Source organism: Trachemys scripta, chromosome 2 (assembly GCF_013100865.1).
Source record: "Trachemys scripta elegans isolate TJP31775 chromosome 2, CAS_Tse_1.0, whole genome shotgun sequence".
NCBI lineage: Eukaryota > Metazoa > Chordata > Testudines > Emydidae > Trachemys > Trachemys scripta.
The window spans coordinates 1,929,250-1,941,542 of record NC_048299.1 but is presented as its reverse complement, the minus strand read 5'-3'; the positions used below and the strand labels follow the sequence as shown (position 1 = coordinate 1,941,542).

The following is a 12,293-nucleotide window of genomic DNA, read 5'->3' as shown; positions in this document are numbered from 1 at the left end:
CTATTGCTTTCTTGATGCAATCATACATACCTCTTAGATCTCCATTCTCAAGGACATTTCACAGAATCATAGAAGATTAGGGTTGGAAGAAATTTCAGGAGGTCTTCTAGTCCAACCCCTGGCTCAAAGCAGATGATTTGTATCTTCTCGCATAAATAGAGCCATGTGTGATTAAGCATATTGCTTGGTTCTGGTTGCAATGCGCTCTTGGCCAGTCTGAGGTTAATACATGTATCAGGAGAGGGGTTCATGTTGTGCTGGAGGAATGCTGTGCATTTTGCTTCCATGAGTAGGAGCATTTCTTCAGAATATGCCGCAAACCAATCTTTAGCTTTTGATAAAATGATGGTACAAAATAAAGTTGCAGCTGTATAGGTATGTCTTCCGAGTGTATTCTATGCTGCATCTGCATTCAGGGAGGTATAAACTGAGGACATACCTTCCCTGAGATACATAATGTTTTCACCCAACTCATAAAATAAATTGGCGACACCTTCCTTGGTCTTTTGTGTAGCTTATGTTAATGTGTAGGCAACAGCTTTCTTTAGTATGATGGAATTTCCATAGTGAAAATCTTGTTTTGTAGCATACAAGTGCATGGTCTGTGTCATGAAAACTGTGTACTGGGAACATTCTGCAGGTGTTTTATATGAGTGACAATTAAATCCATGAGTCCTTCCAATGATGCCTTGGAAGTAGGTATAGGTAATGCACAGTCCTTGATGCGTGCAAAGCTCTAGTAGTCTTTTCCCCCATTCATTCATTCTCCCCATTCCATGGTCCCCACTGCATAGTGGCCACAACTTGTGATTTGAGCCAGCTCTAACCTTGAAGTCTCCCAACAGACAATCGCTGGTAGCTTACTGGTGACACTATGAAGCTGTTCATAGGATAAGTCTTTTTCTTCAGAAATGGAGGAAAGTGTTGGGACATATGGATATTGGCAAAGCTATGCATAGTAAATATATTTAGGGATACATATGGTGATATAATACAATATGTTCTGATGTTGCAATAGGACATTTGACTTTGGGTGCTCATGAGTTTTTGACTGCAAAGCCCACCCTGTATCCACGGTGGTCTTGTTTGCTTTTTTCATGCCAGAAAAAGGTGTAATGCATCAACCATAGAGATCCGGCATCAGCTAGTCTGGTTTCAGAGAGAGTGGTCATGTCAATGCAAATAAAGTGTCAAAGGTTTACCTTTGGACCAAAGTCCCTTTCTCAGCCATACAAAGGCTTGGAGACCAAAGACATTTGGAAGCCAACAAATCTGCAGGAAACTCCAAAAGACAGAGCTGAGTTGCAGTACCAACCACAATGTTTTCTCCACATAGGATTGGATCATTAAACCAGTAGAATAGGAGAGGATTCTATCTCCTTGTTGACAATGTGCTTTGTAATACAAACCCTATGCCTGGATACCAACATAACCTACTGTGACAAAGTTCTGTCCTTGACTCCGTGGGTCCTGCGTTTCCTGACGGATTTTGCTAGCCTCAGAGGCTCACTGTGACCCTCCACATAGCCCTTCTCTCTCTAGAGGCAAGGGGCACAGTCTACGGAGCCATTTTCATCATAAGCCAGCAAGGGAGGTAAGGAGAAACCACCCTCCCTCACACAATCGCTGTTGTCTCCCAGTATCAGTGATTAATCAGGGATGGGAGCGGGGAGCCCAGGCCCGCCCTCTACTCCCGGGGTCCAGCCCAGGGACCCTAAAATTAGCAGCTAGGGAAGCTGACTTTTTGGAAATAGCCCAGGGAATTGTACATGTCCTACTTCCCCACAGCAGCCCCCACTCAGTATCTTCTTCACAATTACCTCAGGGCCTCCTTCCTTGCACCTGATATGGATTCGTACTACTTCGTTCCTCCAACAGCACAGCTCCCTCCTATAGCTCCTGGCACTGACTTACTGGGAGGCTTTTAACTAGTTCCAGCCAGTCCTTGATTGGCTTCAGGTGTCCCAATCAATCTAGCTGTCTCCACTACCTTCTAGAAGGATCTTAATTGGCCCCAGGTGTCTTGATTAACCTGGAGCAACTGCCATTTGGTTACCATGGTACCAGGGATTTATTTAGCCTGGGGCTAACATACCTGTTCCTCACTACTTTACTGTAGCCATCTGGCCTTGCCCCATCACACTACATAATTATGCACAGAAATGATGCATATAGTGTACCCTGAAGGCATACATGCACCTCATCCCTTTTCTCACACATAGGAGATCTATGTTTTCCACCCTCTTATCACAATCACAGCTCTGTCATACATCTCAAAGTAATCCACGCACTTGCCAATAAGGCCCAACTATTGCCTCTCCATTTAGTATAGGTACACCTAACACACAGCCTGCTCCTGAAGTGTATCCAAATAATTCCTGTTGGCTACTGCCAGCTCCAAGAGAAAAGAAAATGTGGCATGGGTAACCATTTCCCCCCACCCTGCTTTTGTCCTTTAATAGTGTTAGATGGAATCCTGTGAGAGAGAGTGTATGGACTCAACAACTGTGGGATTGGCAAACTGTGTGTGTTAATGGGGCACTGCTCAGAGTGGACACAGTTAAGGTTTCATGGGCAACCTCAACTGTGGATTTCATGATTTTCAGAAGTTTGAAGTTTTGCTCAACTCGACATTCTGCAAGAGGATAACATACCACAAAGCAACCTTAACTCTGCGCTAACAGTTTTTTGCTGCTGAACGTAGTCCAGCCTGCTTAGATACCTTTCACTGCTAACAATTTCATTGTCAGCCATACACTCTTCTCTCTTTTTCTTGGGAGAGATCCTTGAGAACAGTTGGTCTGCTATTACAATTAAGTAATGCATGATCTCTGCTAAAAGTTTAGATTGCTTCAAAACAGGTTTCAATATTTATTTGATACACTGAACGTTTAGCAGTGATAGATAGTCGAGGTCAAAAGATAAAAGCTACACTCATACTGAAACTGCTAGATCTCTGAGGCCTTTATGACGGTTGATCATGAGGTGCTGCTGACTCACTCTACCCAGATGTTTATACCATGCCCACCACTGTAGTATATATCACACTTACTGTAGCAGTAAATTGGCTGTACATGTCCTTTTTCAACAGATCCCAGAAAATTACGATGGGCAGCTGTTTTTTCGGACGGCTCTTACCTGCAGGGTCTGGGTCTTAACACCTCTTAAATGTTTAGACTACAAGCTTTTGGGGGCAGAGGTTATCTCCTACTATGTGAGTGTACAGTGCCTAGGCACAATGGGGTCACAATGACAACTAGGGCTTCTAATCTAGGAGCTTCTATAATAAGTAATGTAAGCCACGGAGAGAGATCGTGAAATGCTATGGTACTTCAGTGTCATCTATATGCGAACGGCAACCAATTAGACAACTCTTCAGCAAACATAATATTGTTGCTAACAGCACCTGAATGAACTGGAGATCTGGAGTAAAAGCTGAAGATAAATCCTGGAAAGAATGGAAGATCACTTTGGTTGCCAGTACTGGAGTATTTGGGGAAAAACAGCTGTGGAGTGGATGTAACCTAGAGTGATGGGCATTTACAGGGTCTTAGACTAACCACTGCTCCCAAATGCCCATGCAAAAAAGCAACGTTTTGTCACCTTAAGATGAAATTACAGGTTAACCTACCTGTATGGCTGACCTATATGGAAGCTGTTACTACTGCAACATTCAGCTGTCGACTTCCTAAGTGGGGCAGATAGGAGAGAATATAGAACAGGCTTCTTCTCTGCTCTGCAATCTACATTAAGCATAGATTCCAAGGCCAGAAGGGACCACTGTGATCATCCAGTCTGACCTCCTGCATAACACAGGTCATAACTTCTCCAAAATAAATCCTAGAACATATATTTTAGAAAGACATCCAATCTTGATTTAAAGATTGCAAGTGATGGAGAATTCACTACAACCCTTGGTAAAATAGGCATGCTGCAATTTTTCAAGATGGGTTATATTTTTGGAGTTTAATGTATGCACTCTACGTACACCCACATAATACATCATTTGAAAGCTTATTTTAAGTACATTTAGATGAGGTGTGATGTAGAGCTGTTAAGTGGCAATATAAACCTGTATTTAAGGGGAAACAATGGTACTCAAAATGAGAAAGTGTCATTTTTTGCTCAGTTCCAGAAATACTGCAGCATGACCATGACTATTTATCAATGTTGATAAATGCAAAGTAGTACACACTGGAAAATATAATCCCAACTATACATACAGAATGATGGAATCTAAATGAGCTGTTATCACACAAGGAGGAGATCTTTGAATCATTGTGGATAGTTTTCTGAAAACATCCACTCAATAGCAGCAGTCAAAAAAAACCCAAACCATTAGGAACCATTAGGAAAGGAATAGATAATAGGACAGAAAATATCATAATGCCACTATATAAATCCATGGTACGCCCACACTTTGAATACTGCGTGCAATTCTGGTTGCCGGATTTAATAAATAAATAAATAAATAAGATATATTAGAATTGGAAAAGGTACAGAGAAGGGCAACAAAAATTATTAAGGGCATGGAACAGCTTCTGTATGAGGAGAGACTAAAAAGACTGGCATTTTTCAATGTGGAAAAGAGGCAACTAAGAGGATACAATAGAGATCTATAAAATCTTGACTAGCGTGGAGAAACTCTCTTATTCACTATTATTTACTCCTTCACATACCACAAGAACCAGGGATCACTCACTCAAATTAATAGGCAGCAGGTTTAAAACAAATAAAACACAGTCCATCTTCATACAACACACAGTCAACCTGTGGAACTCATTGCCGGGGAATGCGGTGAGCACCCTCTGGATCTGGGACCCCACACCCTAACCCGCTGCCCCGAGTCCCCTCCCGCACCCAAACTCCATCCCAGCCCCTGCACCCTCTCCTGCGCCCCAACCCCCAGCCCCACAACCCCCTCCTGCACCCAAACTCCCTCCCTCTTAGTTAACCGGCATTTTTCACTTACCAGCACCCCTCATTCTCCCAACATGCCAGGTAAAACAGCTTTTACTGTACTAACATGAAATGTTTTCTCAGATACAGGTCTGTCTCATCTTACATAGGGGTTACGTTCCACGGTCAGCGCGTAAAGCCAAAATGACTCTTGAAAATCCCTTAAATCACCCATAAAGTACAATTGTGTGTATACAACCCTGTACAGTACTATGTATTGTATACAGCAATGTACAGTATATAATAAAGACTACATATGCAAAATATAATTTTAAAGTATTTTAATAACATGAAAGAAAGAAAGAAAGAATAAAACACGAAAACAGTACAGTACAGTAAACCTGAACAGTCACCAGTCATCCTGGATATTCTTGCTAGTCTTGTACTGTACACACTCCAATGATTAGTCTTCCTCTTCCCCGACAACACTATTATTGAGTCGTCAGGGCTTGATGTCGATCCAGGAGACGATGGGCCAGGCGTGGGTGACGGAGAGCGAGTCGTAAACGAAGTGGTTGGCTCTGGTTCAGCTCGAGAAGTTGATTGTGTAGGCTCTGCTGCTGCTGGTTGTTTTTTCTTTAAAACCATGGTGATTGGCAACTGTCGCTGTTGTCTCTTGAGCTCCTCCAACATTTCTTGGTACAGTCTCAAAACATGCGTAATACGACGTGTGATTTTGAGGCTTCGTTCCACAGAAGGATCATATTCAGCAATTAAATCATTCAAGTGTTTCACTGCTTGGAACACTTCAGAAAATTTATGAAGATTCCAAGTTGCTGGTTCTTCCTGTTCGTCATCTTCGTTGTCTGTAGACGATTTTATCAGTTCCTCTAACTCTTCGTTAGTCAATGTTTCTCTATGGCCCTCAATTAATTCCTCAATTTCTTCCTCGAGGATGTCGACGAAGCCACCACCACCCACTTGCCTGGCCACCTGAACAATGAGTTGCACTTCTTTGTCAATGGTCAGGAAACCCTTAAAATCATTCACACAGTCTTCCCACAGGTTTCGCCAACATGCATTGACTGTTTCAGGCTTGATTGCATCCATTGCCTGTTTAATATAAGTGATGCAATCAGCAATGTTGAAGGACTTCCAACACTCCATCACATTAACATTGGGATCAGCATCCATAGCGGTAAGGATCCGTGAGAATGTAAGCCTCATGTACATGGCCTTGAAACAGCTAATGATGCCTTGGTCGAGAGGTTGGAAGATGGAGGTGGTATGGGGGGGGGGGGGGGAGAGAAAGACGACTTCAACGTTGTTATGCGCAAACCAGAGTGCTGCAGGGTGGCCAGGAGCATTGTTTATGATCAGCAACACTTTAAAGTCAAGTCCTTTCTCTTCAAGGTACTGCTTGACCTCCAGAATGAAACACTTGTGGAACCAATCCAGACATAATGCTGCCATCACCCAAGCCTTTTTATTGGATTGCCAGAACACAGGCAGGAGATTTTTGTTCTTGCCTTTTAGGGCACGGGGATTTGCAGCCCTATAGAGCAAGCCTGACTTTATTAAATGCCCAGTCGCATTTCCACAAAGCAACACAGTCACACGGTTTTTAGCTGCTTTGAAGCCAGGAGCTTGTCTTTCTGATTTTGAAATGTAAGTGCGGGTGGGCATTTTTTTCTAGAAGAGCCCAGTCTCGTCAACATTAAAAACGTGTTTTAGAAGATAGCCCCTTTCCTCTATGATTTTCTTTAATTGTTCGGGGTAGGCTTTTGCTGCCTCCTCATTGGCAAATGCAGCTTCACCAGTAGTCTGCACGTTTTTGAGGTTGAAGTGGTTCCTAAAACTGTTATGCCAACCTTGGCTGGCTTTGAATTCCTTCTTATCAGAAGGCTGTCCCTCTTCGGCGGGAGGTTTGAACAGCGCATAGATGCTAAGAGCCTTTTCTCGCAACATGTTGCCATTGATAGGCACACGTTTACGGTTCATGTCTTCCAGACGTAAGTTTAAATGCCTTTTCAGTCTTCACTAAAAAGTCTTATCACGCACTTGGCTCGTCACCTTAGTTACTGGAGCACTTGATGCCACAGCTTGACGAATTTCTGTCTCTCGAATCTTGATGGCATGGATGCTAGATTCGTTGTGGCCGTATTTATGTTCCACGTTGGCAATGGACATACTGTCTCTCAATAAGTCCAACACAGCCAGTTTTTCCTCCAGCGTTGGAACACATCGCTGTTTCTTTGGTTGAGCACCAGATGAAGTAGGTGCCTTGCGTTTAGGGGCCATGTTATACAGTACAAAAAATATGTACTGTCTCTTTAAACAGTACAGGCACAATAGAATCTCACTCAGCGCTGCAAGAGGCACACAGTATGAGAGGCACAGGGGGACTGAATACTGTAGTGGGAACAGCAGATTCGCTTCTCCCATCTCACACACTATTTAAACTTTTTTTTGTTTGTTTTTTGCCAACCCTCCAGGGTTATTATAGGGGAGAACCTTACCACAGGCCTAAAGACATGTTGCTGCTGTCAAGTCCCCCCAAAAAATATTTTAGTGGGAACAGCAGATTCGCGACTCACGCTGGTGGAATCACCCGGGTTTTTTTTGTTTTGTTTTTTTTCCCCGACCACGCAAAGCTGAAATCGTGCATGTTAAATGCGCATAAGATGCGACAGACCTGTAGTCTTAATTGTTAAGGTATCTCAAAAGTGATAGTTTCTATACTTTCAATTTAAATTTGCTGATCAGATCAGTCTCATACTGAAGGTTGTGCCCCAGTAGCAATAGATTGCATACCCATAGTTTGTACTGCACAGTGGATAGATATAAAAGTACATGAATTCCTAATGTAATGCTTCTCCATTTGTAAGCTTTTGTACATATAATTTAAACAGCTAGTCTGCCTGGTAGAGGATTTTAATTTGTAATTACTATGCATGCAGTACTAGCCTTTGAAATATTCTAAAAACTAGCCTTTTAATTCAGTGATATATGCATAGGTCAGTATTAGTGTTAGAGATGACAATACACAGCTTTGTATTATGAATATGCAAAACCTATGAGAGAAAGAAATAGCCTAACAAGAAATAGTGAAGACAAAGTCCACAAACAAGTCCTTGCCTTTACACTGAAAAGGGATGAAGAGAATGTTGTAGCTCTTAACCAGGTCATCAACAATATGACAAATCCATTTCCAGAGGTGCCTACCAACATATCTACTGCATGTAACATGAGATGTGAAAGAGTTTCTACTAAAAATAGAAGATGCTGGTGAAGAATAGATGAAGAGATTTTTTAAGAGGTGCAGTCGATTCTGATGGGACATATAGCTTCTTCAGCGCTGTCAAGAAATCTGGCATCAAAACATTTACTGACTTGGCCAAGACGGCCAAATTTAAGTCTGGCACCAATCACCGCAGCTGTCAATCAAGAAATTGTTTTCCCAGAGCCATATCCTTAGCAAGATGCAGAGATGATGTTTCAATGGCAACTATTTCTCAGTCACCCAATAGGACCTGTGCCTATGTCCCTCTTTCATGCTGATGAACAGACAAAAATTGAATTAGGGCATTAGCTGGAAGATCAAGATGAAAGGATCCATGAGCTAAGAGCATGTAACAGAGAAACCACAGTGTACATCAGAGATGCCATGGCTATAACAAATGACTGCTGGAAACAAATTTGACATTCAATGAACTGGCTGCTGAGTACTTGAGGCAGGTACTAAAAGGATTTGATAAAGCTAATTCTGTAATTGAAGTCTTTTATAGATATGACAACAATAACGCTCTGAAAATTGCAGAAAGTCAGCACTAGACAGGATCTACGGTTGGGTGCAAGAAATACCAGGTGACTGATGGATGTCCTGTGCCTCCATGGAAAAAGTTTCTAAATGTGGTCCAACAAGCAGTCACTTGTAAAATTCCTCTATAAATATATGGTTCAAAATGCACCTCAGAGTGTAAGAGCACACCCAGCACAGACACTCCTTCTTGCTGGAGGCTTTTCCAAAGAGGTGTTGAAGATGTCCAGGAGTACAGTACTCAAAAAGAAGCAGACAAAATGATACTTTTGCATGCTCTATATGCCAGCATGAGTCTCTTGGAATCAAAGGAAACTTAGTTTAGGTCACCTGATACAGATGTTTTGGTCCATGCTGTTCAATGCATTTGAAAAATAGAAGACACAAAACATGTGGGTTGAAACAGGCACCTTTACCAGCACGACTGACAAGCAATGCTTCATGCCTGTGCATGCCATTTGTGATGCTCTCCTGGCTTCTGCTGCACATGCATTAACAGTATGTGTGTCTGTCATCCCTATTTGGTATTTTGGGGGGCGAGAGGGGGAAATCTGTGTTTAATGTTGTCAAAACAAAGAGCTTACCACTTCAGAGATCTTGACAAATTGGAAGATAGTGACAGAAAAAGTTGCAATTTTTGCATCAAAGAAGTTGGTAGCAGTGCTGTATGACCAGAGTGAGAAAGAAAAGAAGACCCCCATAGAGACCTAGCTTGTGCCTCAATCAAATCACTGGCCAAACTCCTTACCACATGAGGACAGTTTTGAAGAGCATGTCAAAAGAGCACCCTAGTAAACAAAGACTTGGATGTCTTTGCACATAGGAAAACCAGATATTGGATTACTATTGCAACATGGATGGAAAAATGTGGGTGATTAATTACTTCCTGTATTCTTCAAGCGCCCAGTGGCATCTGAGCTTTTACAAAAATCTTATTTGTGCCTGTAGAACAGTCGTCCCCAAATAGTGGGGAGCTCCTCCCTCCCCAGGAGGGAGTCCACTTCTAGGGCAAGGATACTGTCATGAGCGTGGTCCTGGAAGAGGAATGGAGGATGTGGAGGAGATAGTGTCGTGAACTTGATCATATAGCGCTGTCTAATGACATCCAGGACTCACTTGTCTATTATCACACTCCATGCTGGTAGAAAGAGAGTCCTAGGTGGTCTCTGAAGGGGGTGACTGGCAAGAGCGGTGGTGTGCATAGTGGTTGACGGCTCCCTAGACGCACTCAGAAATAGCGCTTACATGAAGAGTGGGTGTGCTGTACGGAAGACTGAACCGATGGGCCAGGTGGACGGCACCTCTAGGTCTTCAGATGCTTTTAGGGAGGTTCGTAGGGTCGCTGGTGGTAAAACTGAGGAGCTTTGTACTGCTGTGCGGGAGCTGGCCGATAAATCTTTCACTAGGGTGTTGACATATAAATAACCAGCAATTGCAAGGTGCCTCTAGAGGCTTACGCAAGTGTAGGAAATCATCCGTTCCTCCCTGAAAAACCTGTGAAAACAAGGAGAACCCAGCAGCATATCCTGATCACCACCAAGGCCTTACAATCCCAAGGCCCACTGAAGTCAACCATTTTTCTCTTTTTTTACTTATCCTCCTTGGGTTTTCCCCCGCTATTCAGAGTGTAAATAGTTTGCATCAAGCTTTTGACCGCTCCCTGATCTTCTAAGAGTAGGCCTCTCTGCTTCATGTGAGAGCCAAGAAGCAAAGTGAAAGTAACAAGGTTTACAGTGCAAGACACATTGATTAGTCTCCTTATTGAATATGGCCTTTATTTGCATTTTCACTCAAGTCACTAGGTTTCAAACGAAGAGTTTATCTGCTATAATATTTAAACACCACTTAAGAACAAAGCCAACTCAAATGAACAGGAAGAGCTAAAAGTATCCGTTTCATGTTGTAACTGAATAGTATAGCAAGTTCACAGATCAGAATGGTGACATTATTTAAAATCAAGGAGCAGCAAAAACATATGTGAACCAGGCCAGAAGGTATGAAATAGTGTGTACAGAAAGAATTTATATAATTATGAACTATATTATAGTAGTAACAAGAGGCCCCAAGCAGGATGATTTTTCTAAATGAGAAACATTCCTATGTGTATATCATTGTAGCATAAAATATTGTGCCAGAGGGCTACTGTTAATATAATTATTGGTTTTACAGTGAAATCACCCCTACCGTCCTGTAACATGATGCCCAAGCAAGCGGTAGCAAGTGTAAGTATAGCCAAATGAGCCTTAATTGTGTGTCAGGGAACGAAGGGTCTCAAAACAGCACAGCATGAAAGATTAAAGCACCCAAAAGCATAAGGCAAATACTGACTACAATGTCTGTCAATTAATTTCAGGGAGAAATGTTCAGAAAATACACATACTTAACAGTGAGTGCATACTAATTCAGATGCCAGCTGGCACACGAATCAATTAACTGAATCAAACTACATCACCATCTGGTGTCAAAGACACATACATCAATTTAACAAAAATTTATATTAACTGTTCCAAAAATTCAGTTTGAGGCTTCCCGGTGCACAATTTGAACTAATCTGACCATATGCAGATCACATGCTGAGGAGACTCCTCTGTAGTTTGCAAAGTACTTTGAATTCCTATGGGACTAAAGATTCTCTACATAGGCAAACTTTTGCTTTTTTTTAAGCTTTAACTTAATTTTGAAGTTTGTTAGACACTTGAAACAACTGACTCCCACTTCAAGGCTTTTCCAGTAGACTCTCAGAAGGAAGTGATAAAGAATTACTGGTGTTTGGGAAAACTTATGTCTGGACTCAAGCCAACACAGGCACCATCTTCTTCCTAGAGAGAAACTAGTTGGTGTGTGTTTGCCCCTGCACAGACACACAACCACAAGTAAAAAAGAATAAGGGAAGTGTCAGTATGCTTAATCAACTGCATATTATGTGTGGGTATGTATGAGTAGCTGTACAATGGTGGCAGGGGGCCCTAAAAGTGACTGATGAGCACATCTTGCTTTTCCATCAGGACATTCCTTATCCATTACAAAAAGCTTTGCCTCTGACTTCTCCCCCATCACCCAAACTACTAATCAAACCAAATCCAATGAAGTGGCCATGGCACTCAACCACACATAGAAGATTAGTTTAGATTATTTTAAATTCCCCAGCTTCAATAGAATTACATGCTGAAAGCAAGTACCTTGCTGAACTGAGGCCGTAAACGTTTAACTATCCCCAAAAAGGAATGTTTAAGACACAGCACTTAAAACAATCATCATTTAAATAGCTCCTTCAAATTATTCAACTAAGGCCAATCTTTATGTTGCAATAATGAATTAACTATCAATAGTAGAACACTACTGAATGCAAAATGGTGAGGTGGAAGATTAACACCCTTATATGTGGAAACTTATAGCAGGCAGATAACAGATGTTTGCAGTCTCATGTGGTCCTGCAAGTATACCAGATTAATGTCACCTAAGAAACACGTCATCTGAGAAAGGTAGAATAAAAACACTGATATTTTCTTCCAGCACCTCAGAGGGTTTTTTTTTTAGCTGAACTTGTATTGTCCTTGCAGGAGCACTGCCACTG

General features: G+C 42.0%; 1 protein-coding gene across 5 annotated transcripts in view; it reads right to left on the bottom strand.

Annotated features, from left to right (window-relative positions):
- Positions 1-12,293, bottom strand: part of LOC117871899 (KAT8 regulatory NSL complex subunit 1-like) — a 122,274-nt gene that overhangs the window by 66,372 nt on the left and 43,609 nt on the right. The window lies entirely within an intron of this gene.